Source organism: Stegastes partitus, unplaced genomic scaffold (genome assembly GCF_000690725.1).
Source record: "Stegastes partitus isolate 25-593 unplaced genomic scaffold, Stegastes_partitus-1.0.2 Scaffold183, whole genome shotgun sequence".
In the NCBI taxonomy this organism is placed as follows: Eukaryota; Metazoa; Chordata; class Actinopteri; family Pomacentridae; genus Stegastes; species Stegastes partitus.
Genome location: NW_007577914.1, coordinates 104,656 through 114,299, shown reverse-complemented (window position 1 = coordinate 114,299; position 9,644 = coordinate 104,656). Strand labels below are relative to the sequence as shown.

Sequence of the window (9,644 nt, the reverse complement as noted above, 5' to 3'; positions counted from 1 at the left end):
AAAGTTGGAATACTGTGAGTGAAAGTAAATGGCATTATGAGATCTACCTAATTATAAATTCACAATCTGAATTTATAAAGTCACAAGTATTTCATAAGTTTGACTTGTTTGACCTTGTACCTTTTTAAAGTAAATAGACTTTCAGTTCCAAAGTCCAGTTCAATGTGTGCAGAGCATCCTTTAACAAACACAGCTCGTATTTTGACCTGATCATTGTGACTCACACTCAGAGATTTTGCAAAAAGATTTCATTTCAGAAGCATTTCAAGGTGCTATTTTTGCAGAACTACCTCACAATTTAGACTTAAAATGTCAAAATGTGTGACAAAATGTAAAAATCATTTAAAAGTATACAAAAATGTACATTTTAAGCCAAACAATTGAACATACTACGACTTATTTGGGAAAATTTTGCAAATAGTGAGTGAAAATAAACAGTATCACGGGATTTACTCATTTATTAAGGCACAATTCTGATTTATCTGACATTGTAAATCACTTTGTGACTCGATTTGCTGGTGTTGCTTATGTTACTTTGAGTATATATATGCAGATGTTTCAACATGTCATTTTGCTTTTTTGGGGAGTCCTTTTCTGACATAAATAGACTTCCAGTTCCACAGTCCAGCCTAAATGTATCCTTTAAAACACACAACTACTACTGATCTGATCATTGTGACTTACACTCAGAGATTTTGCAAAAAGATTTCATTTCAAGAATATTTCAAGATGAACAAGATTTTGATGAACTACCTCGGAATTTAAAATGTCAAAATGTGTGACATAAAAAGTAAAAGTCATTTAAAGAAGATATAAAAATGTACATTTCAAGCCAAAAGATGACTTATTTGGGAATTTTTTGGCATATAGTGAATAAAAATAAATGACATGAGATTCACTCACTTAAAAATGCACAATTCTGACTTGAAGTCAATGTTATACTTTGTGAATGGATTTGCAGGTGCTGCCTATGACATGTTGAGTAGATTTGAAAATGCTTTAACCTGTCATTTTGCTTTATTTGTGCTCCTTTTCTGACATAAACAGACTTCCAGCTCCACAGTCCAGCATCCTTTAACACGCACAGTCCTCTTTGTTCTTGCACACATCATTTGACAGAGTGAAGCAGCAGAGGCAGCAGATTTCCTCTGGAGGTATGATGAGACCAAAAAGAGATGTAAAGGACGTGCAGCAGTAATAAATTCACCTTAAATGTGATGGCATCAATTGTGGGAGCGGCTACACGTGATTGGAGCTGTGGTTTGTCGGTAACTGGAGTCGAGCGGAGCGGAGACGGAGACGAGGAGCGGTTCTCTCAGGTACAAGCGAGCTTTTGTGCATTTTAAAAACTCACATGTTGCATCTTCTGCTGTAGGTCGGATTAAACAGCATGTGTGACTCGAGGTGGAGTATTTGTGCCGCCGTTTGTGTGATTGTTTACGATGGCGTCGACTAGTGTGCGCAGTGAGTCAGTTTCACACATTAATCACGGAGATTATTGTTTCATTTCCCCTCGAGGGACGAACATATCGGTGACAGAGCTGCTGTCGGAGCTTCAGCCTGCAGCGGATCACCTGTGGATTCACACGCTGATGTGACCGAGGACAAGCCGCTGATTGGCTGTAATGTTCAACGTTAGAAAGGCTGCAGGAGGCTGAGTGTTGAAAGTGGAGGTCTGGACACTCCAAATCAAGAGAGCATGCAGATATATATATATAAAAAAAAAAAAAACAAGAAGGTGAGATGGGAAGAAAAACTAGTGGCAGTTTGAGGGTTTTTTTTGTTGTTTTTATTCTGATAGATGAATAAGAGAAGAAAAGATCAACTTTACTGATGCCTCACTGGAGTAGTTTACATGTTACAGCAGCTGGATGCAGATGTGGCTTTAAGAGAGTAAGTACAATCAGGCTGAAATTATAGATATGATGAAGGTCTCAGCTTGAGATCCATTTTAATGCCAAGGAACAGTATCATGTGCAAATGATTTTTCTCATTATTTTATGCAATATTAGTCCCAGGATTGTGTCTAACATAACAATTTTCTGTGCAAAATTTGAATTTAATGTGTATTTTTTAACATTTTCATGGCCAGCATGTTAGAGTTTTGTTTTTTTCCTCCAGTGCAATAGTTTAATCTTATGTGCAGTTTCAGATGCATCATTTCAATATAATGTGCAATATTTCAGTTTAGGTGTAATACTTTTTTTCATGTTTCTCACATTCATTGAGTATTACCTTTTCCTTTACTAATTTTAGTGTTATTTTAGCTTACTTATATTTTTAGATGTTTTCATCTCTATGTATGGTACTTACTGTGTGTCTCTTCCCCTTTCTACTTGGCACTGCATTCCTTATGTTATGTAATGTTGTTCTGTGCAATATCTGGCAGAAGAATTTCCTTCAGGATTAATATTTGAAGTTTTGTTATGCCCTATCTTATCTTATGTGCAAACATATTCATTAATTTTAACCAATGCTCATTAAAAAAGAATCCTTCCAGGAGTGAATGGCGGCAGAGAAGGCTGGAAAACGTGCAACATTTCTTGGAACATGTTAGCTTTTTTGGTGCCATTATGCAGTTTTAGCACTGCTGCGATACAAACTAGTCTATTATCTGCCAGATAAGCGTTGTTAGGATCCTGACATATTGGAGGTTTTGGAGTCTTCAGATTTGAACCTTATAATTGCACCATTTTCAAGTTATTTCAGAGTAAAATGAAGATAAAATGTCAGACGCTGTGGTCTATGCAAAGTAAGGTCATCCCACTTTCTTTCTCTGCTTTAAGCCATGAGCCACATTAATATCATGGTGAATGTTGACGATCTGGTTTTAAAACTGTGTTTCCTGGAATGAACGTATTTTATAATGATTTACGCAAGTGTAAACGTGTGCCTTGAACACACATGTTTAAATTTGAAATACTCTGTGATAAATTACTGGTAAAATCCAACCAAAATCCAACAGTACTGTACTGTTTATTACAAAATAAATACTATAAAATCTGGTGCTGTTTTGAAGCCAAACACAGGAAATACTGTTAACTGTAGGATAATGTAAACGTTGACTAAAAACTGGAAAAGCAATGTTGAAAAACTGAACAAAACAACTGAACAATCATCGTTCTCAAAGTGCTGTTTAGAGTCGTGACCTGATTTTGCCATTTAAGAGTATTACTGCTAACTTTAAACTGATGCTCCATCTTTTACATTATTTCTTATATTAAGGTAAAGTGTTTTAGGAATTCTAGTGGTTTATGCATTTTTAAATGTGGATTAAAATCTCAATTCTGGGTCATAAACTGAATGAAACATCCCAGCAAACAGTCCCTTTTGGGAAACTTTTAGGGAATGCTTCCTGAAAGTTTCATGACACTTCCTGTCAGCTGGGATTTTTATATTTTTGTTTATGTCCGCACAGTGGTATTTATACATACAAAAGAAAATGTTGCATTTTACAGGCTACTATAGTTAAAGTTGATGACAGTGGTATAAAGACGGTATATTGTCACGGTCTAGTTACAGTATCGAACAGTAGACCTCATCAAGTCTACAATAATTAACAGGTTATGTAAATTTAAGCTGGAGATGGTGTCGAAAAAACGTTCACCTATGAGGTCCCTGTAATACAATATCTATCATCTATCCATCATCGATACACCGCTTAATCCTCACTAGGGTCGCAGGGGCTGGAGCCTATCCCAGCTGACTGGACAGGTCGCCAGTCTATCGCAGGGCTACACTTAGAGACAGACAACCCAGCACACTTACATTCACACTTACGGACAATTTCGAATCACCAATTAACCTCAACATGTTTTTGGACTTGTGGGAGGAAGCCGGAGAACCCGGAGAGAACCCACGCTGCACGGGGAGAACATGGAGACTCCACGCAGAAAGATTCCGGTGCCCCCACTGGGACGTGAACCGGCAGCCTTGTTGCTGCGAGGCAACAGTGCTAACCAACTGCCCCACCTTGCAGCCCCGTAATACAATATCCCAAATATATAACTAACAGTAATCAGAACGAATCTGCTGACTGTGTTTTAGCTACCTGTTGCCATCTTTCATGAATTGATGATTAGAGAGGCCTTATTTTACCGTTTCCGGGTCTTGAACTGTCCCGTTACAACACCCACCTGTCAGTCAAAGGGGCCACGTCCTTAATTATGCATAACTTGAAGCCTTAATACAATTCAAACAATTGACTTCTATTAAAATTCACTCCCCATACAGTCGTTGTGAATGAGGAAATTAGCTACACAGACCAAAACCATGTTTTGGCTGTAAACATGTTTACTTTTGTTGTAAAGTTGGACATTTTTATATGGAGGTCTATGAGGATTGACTCACTTTTTGAGTCAGCCTTAAGTGGCCATTTGAGGAACTGCAGTTTTTTTTTTTGCACTTCTGCACTGACCTCATTTTACAGCCTTGGCAGTTCCCACGTCTTTGGCCATAAGGCAACTCATGTGTTTGACATCTCAGAAAAAACCTTGACAACCTTGATTTTGCACAATCATTCACCAAGCTGTAAAAATAATCTGATCGCAAAATGTCACACAATTGTTCAATCCGATCAAACAGGGGTGTCTAATCCTGGTTAGATGTTTCCCTCTTCCAACACACCTTCAAATGATCAGGATTTTTATCAGGCGTCTGCAGAGCTTGATGATGAGCTGATCATTTGAATCAGGTGTGTTGGAAGAAGGAAACATCTAAAACATGCAGGATTATGGCCCTCAAGGACCAGGATTGGACACCCTTGGGATAAAGCAATGACATTTTACATTCAAAAGGTCAAAACTTGACCTTGTTACATCATAATGTTCTGCAAAAACACTCTAGTGGCTTCTTTTTAAAACCATAACTGAGGAAGAAATTTAGAGATGGATGTAAACTGCAACTACAACCACAAGGCAGTGATTGTAGTTTATTTCTTGACATTTCCACTGTGTGTATAGCATAGTTAACAGCAGGGTGGCAGGTGTACAATAAAGGTAAATTCATTAACATCACATCATTGTATTCAACAATGGTTTCTTCTATTTTTTTATTTTTTTAGATTTGAATAGGAAGTGATATAAAATAGTTCCAAATATGTTAAATAAGTTGTTTTCATCACAGTACATGTTTTTCGCAGTATGCTGCGTCTTATGCCAGTTCCAAGTTAAGGTGGGGTAGGGATCTGACTTGATTTGACTTCTGCCTTGACAGCATGTCGGCGAAGGCTTTGGTTTCTGCACCAGCGTCTGTACAAGCTATATGCCAGGTTTGGAGAGCTTTGTAAATACCACAAGCAATGACAAGAATGTAGACAACTTCACAGCTTGGTGCCAGTTCTCCTCATTACTGTCATCAGCAACGTCCTGCAAAAACAACACATCTCTTCAGTTTCCGAGTTGATTTTCAGTATTTGGCTGCTTGTAAACTGACAGTGGAAATGCGCATAAATGTGTGTCACACATCTGTATGAGGCTATTCTCGGTTTAAAGTGCTGCACGGGTGAAAATGCATTAGCTTGTAAGACCGTCGGCTGGTAGTTCTTCACTTTCTTAGCTTTCTGAATTATGCTGTCACCAGGCTGTCACATAGAGGCTGATTTGCACAGCAGTGAGGGTTTTTCTGTCCGATTCTGTCGAGTGTTAAATCGCTGTTAAAATCTGTCGGATTCAGCTTTAGTGGAGCTGATGTTTGATTAGTCACTGACTTGAAATGAGGAACAGTGTGCACTGTCATCACCATGTTAACGTTGTCACAGAAGCCTTTGACATTCTTTGTTCGAATTCTTTGAAGGCTTTTTATCGCAAGTCCAACCTACTTTTCCATTGTATAATACACAGCTTTCGCTTAAATGCTCTAAAGTATAAAAAATGTCAGTATTTGGCTATGCACGGGTGCTTATTTTGTCCTTTTAGTCACAGCCATATGATTCATGTGGTGTCCAATATGTTCTCTGCCACATTCATCATTCTATTTGTTATGGATAGTATTATACATACTGGATAAATTGCAAAAATTAGATATACTTCAGTGTTTCCTCTAGGATTTTTTCAGCAGCGGGGCCAGGCTCTCCGGGGAGCCGTGGCGGCATAAACAAATGACATTTGACTGCAAATTTTAGTTTTACAACCTATTTATTGAATGGCCAATTAAAAATGGCTTTTTAAAGGCTGAATGTAAAAATAAAAAATAAATAAATAAATGTAAGGTTTTTTTTGTTTTATTTTGATAAAAGAGCTCCAAGGCTCTGTTGTAGAGAAATTCTCCTAGAGGTGACTGCTGATGCTCAGCAGCATTTATGATGCAAGCTGATCCCCTGAAGCCTGTTTCTCTAGTCAATCTTCACCGACAAATAGAAACAATCATGATTGTTTCTCTCATTTTCCTACACCCTAATCATTTAAAATTGTTTCTAGTTTATGTCTGATGATATATCATTACATTATTTTTTACTGACCATCATCATTATGAGTCAGTAAAAGGCTAATGATACCTGGCTCGCGTCATCTTCATCAGGTGTCTTTCTCTTCTTAGAGAAATAGTTGAACAAGCTCATCTGAAGATGCAGTCAGCAGTTCCATCATGGCGTGTAGATATTAGCTAAATACTATCAGTTAGTTTACTCACATTTGCGACACTGAGTTGACCCTGGGCCCAATAAACTTAAGCTACCGATATGTTATGTAACAATAGCGGGCCTTCAATGTTTTGCGAAAGTCTATTTAACTTGTAAAATCTATTCTGAGTTACCTTAAGCTAATAAGTCGCTGCACTATTCTCCAAGACGACCGTCCTCTGACTCTACCTCTTTTCTACCAGTATGAACCAGGTGCTAGTTCCGTGCTGGTGCTAGTTCCAATGCTTAGTTGGTTCAAATCCGGCACTTCCAAAGAACCGGTTTTCATTGGCCAGGTGCCAAGTTAGAGCCACGTCATATGCCACTGCATATGTAGCCATTTACCGAACAGCGCTTGTGCCACACAGAAGTCCACACAGGACTCCAGACTAACTCTTTTTTTGTTTGTTTTTTCTACCGGTGCAACCCATCCATCCATTATCTATACACCGCTTAATCCTCACTAGAGTCGCGGGGGTGCTGGAGCCTATCCCAGCTGACTTAGGGCGAAGGCAGGGGACACCTGGACAGGTCGCCAGTCTATCGCAGGGCTACACTTAGAGACAGACAACCAAGCACATTCACATTCACAACTGCGGACAATTTAGAATCACCAGTTAACCTCAACATGTTTTTGGATTGTGTGGGAGGAAGCCAGAGAACCCGGAGAGAACCCACGCTGCACGGGGGGAACATGCAAACTCCACGCAGAAAAGTGTCCCCACCGGGACGCGAACCGGCAACCTTCTTGCTGCGAGGCAACAGTGTTACCAACTGCGCCACCCTGCAGCACCAGTGCAATCACAGGCAAAACATATGACCGGTTGAACATTTTCTTATCGATAGACTCTACAATTTCCGATGTTCCCTGAATGCCCCACATAGCAGGCTGCGGTAGCTGCTGTTGGTGGCCGCATTGCTCAGACCGGTGTGCGACCAAAGATGACTTTAAAAAGAGTAAACTAGAGCGTTCTAATGTGAGATTTGTCCAAGATGAAACAGAGTCTTTTTTTTCTCATGCAGTCTATGAGCGGAATAAACAGTGTCACTTTCACGACTGCACTCTCGCGAGCAATTAAAGTTGTATTAACCCACAGACAGTAGATACTGAGCAAGATAGCTATCTGTAGTTTACTGTAGTAGTCGCGAGCACCCAGCCGAGTGCAGGACTCTGCTGTAAAGGTGAAGACATGCAGCAGTGGTGTATTACAGCAAAAAAAAAAAAAAGAAAGAAATTTGAAGGAGCAGCGGCTAGGATTTGGGAATGGTGGCCCGCTGCTCCTAAATGACTGTAGAGGAAATACTGTACTTCATATTCTGTAGACTAAAAAACCTACATTAGGCTGTTTAATATCGTGCACCTTTAGGCGAGTTGGAGCTGCCCCTGTTGCACCTCTTTCAGGGCTGTTTTTAGGAGTTAAAAACACTCCTTGAGACTTGAGAACTTGCTGGTTGGCTTATTGGTTGAACTTGGAGGAGATGACAACAAGTTCCACATCTTCTCTTCTGATAGTCTCTTCAAGTAGCAGTCGTCTCCTCATAAACATCCCCTTTAACAGTGTCAAAAGTTGCCATATAAGAGGTGTGTCAGAAAAGTTCCAGGACTGGTGTCACAAAAGATATATTTCAAATCCAAACTACAATTTTTCCCCTTTGAAGTAATCCCCCTGGAGTGTAACGTACTTTCCCAGCCTTCTCTGCCGCCATTCACTCCTGGAAGGATTCAAGGCACAGTGCTGTCGTCACAGCCATCTTGATGTCGTCCACGTCTTTAAAACAGGCCCCCTTGATGACCCCCTTGAGCTTGGGGAAGAGGAAAAAATCCCACAGAGCCAGGTGGGGTGAGTAGGGAGGTTGCTCCAGCGCAGCAATGTTTTTCTCAGCCAAGAACTGTGGGATGCTCAGGGCGTTGGTGAAGCAGCCATGACTTGTCCTGCCACAACTCTCACCTCTTCTTGCGCACTGAACGAAGCAAACACCGTAGGATCTCTTTGTAGATGTGCTGGTTGATCGTCTCAAGGGGAAAACTCGTAGTTTGTAGTTTGGGTTTGAAATGTATCTTTGGAACACCAACATCAGAATTTTTCTGACACACCTCGTAGGCCAACACAACAAACAGCGACACAACAAACAGCGACGCAACAACCATCTCAGTTGCAACCATTTATGGATGTTGTTTTGCTCAGAATTGACGTCACAGTGAAAGCCGTTGCAAATACATTCCAATCATTCCAATAAAAAGGCTGAAAAGCTTTCACCCCACCTTGTTCCTTCCCCATTAGTTTAAAAAGGCGCCTTTTGTCCATAAAATGCAGATGCATGTTGGAAATTCCTCCCAGCTGATTATACGTTGGGAAAAAATGTGGATGGTGGTGTGATTGCTTGTTAAAACCAAAAATTGCATAATTACTGTAATTTTTCAAAGCAATTTGCAAACTATTTGCTAATAGTGGCAGCGTCTTCCTGAAGTTTAAAGGCACTTTCCTATCAAAAGTTTTAAGAAAGGTTATTTTCCCAAGAACTTTCTCATGGGTAAACGTTCTTTCAACACATTGTAATTACATAAGCACAGGGAGGATTGAAGAAATTAGCCTGCTGATGTTTCAAAAGTACGACAGTCTCAAGTTCTGTCTGAATGCCATCCATCGCAAAAATACACAGTAAAACCTGGGCTTTGTGGCTGCTACATCAAAATCTCTTGGGCTGCACCATTCTAGTTGTTGGCATCCACAAACTACAAAGTAAGTGCATGCTTGCAGGTTTTTGAAACACAGCGCTGCAGGAAACACTAGTGCAGGCAGGAAGTGGGTTCAAAAAGAATACTATTATCTGGGGAGAGTTCATACGGTGGAAATGCACCTGAAAGTTATATTATCAGCAGTTTCCTTGTATCATTTCTCTCTAGTAGAAAAAGGGTCAGTCGGTTCAGTTACGTTTTCATCAGTTTTCAAGTTAATGATATTTTTCTAGTAGTAGTAGTAAGATAGAAAATTGTGTGAAAATTGCAAAAAAAATCCTCATATCAACA

General features: G+C 39.8%; 1 protein-coding gene across 1 annotated transcript in view; it reads left to right on the top strand.

The window, feature by feature from the left end:
• Positions 1-1,275: 1,275 nt before the first annotated feature.
• Positions 1,276-9,644, top strand: part of ankrd50l (ankyrin repeat domain 50-like) — a 31,480-nt gene continuing 23,111 nt past the window's right edge. Inside the window, exon 1 of the mRNA XM_008280133.1 lies at positions 1,276-1,319. The gene's annotated coding sequence lies outside the window, so the exon portion shown is untranslated. The remainder of the gene's footprint in view (positions 1,320-9,644) is intronic.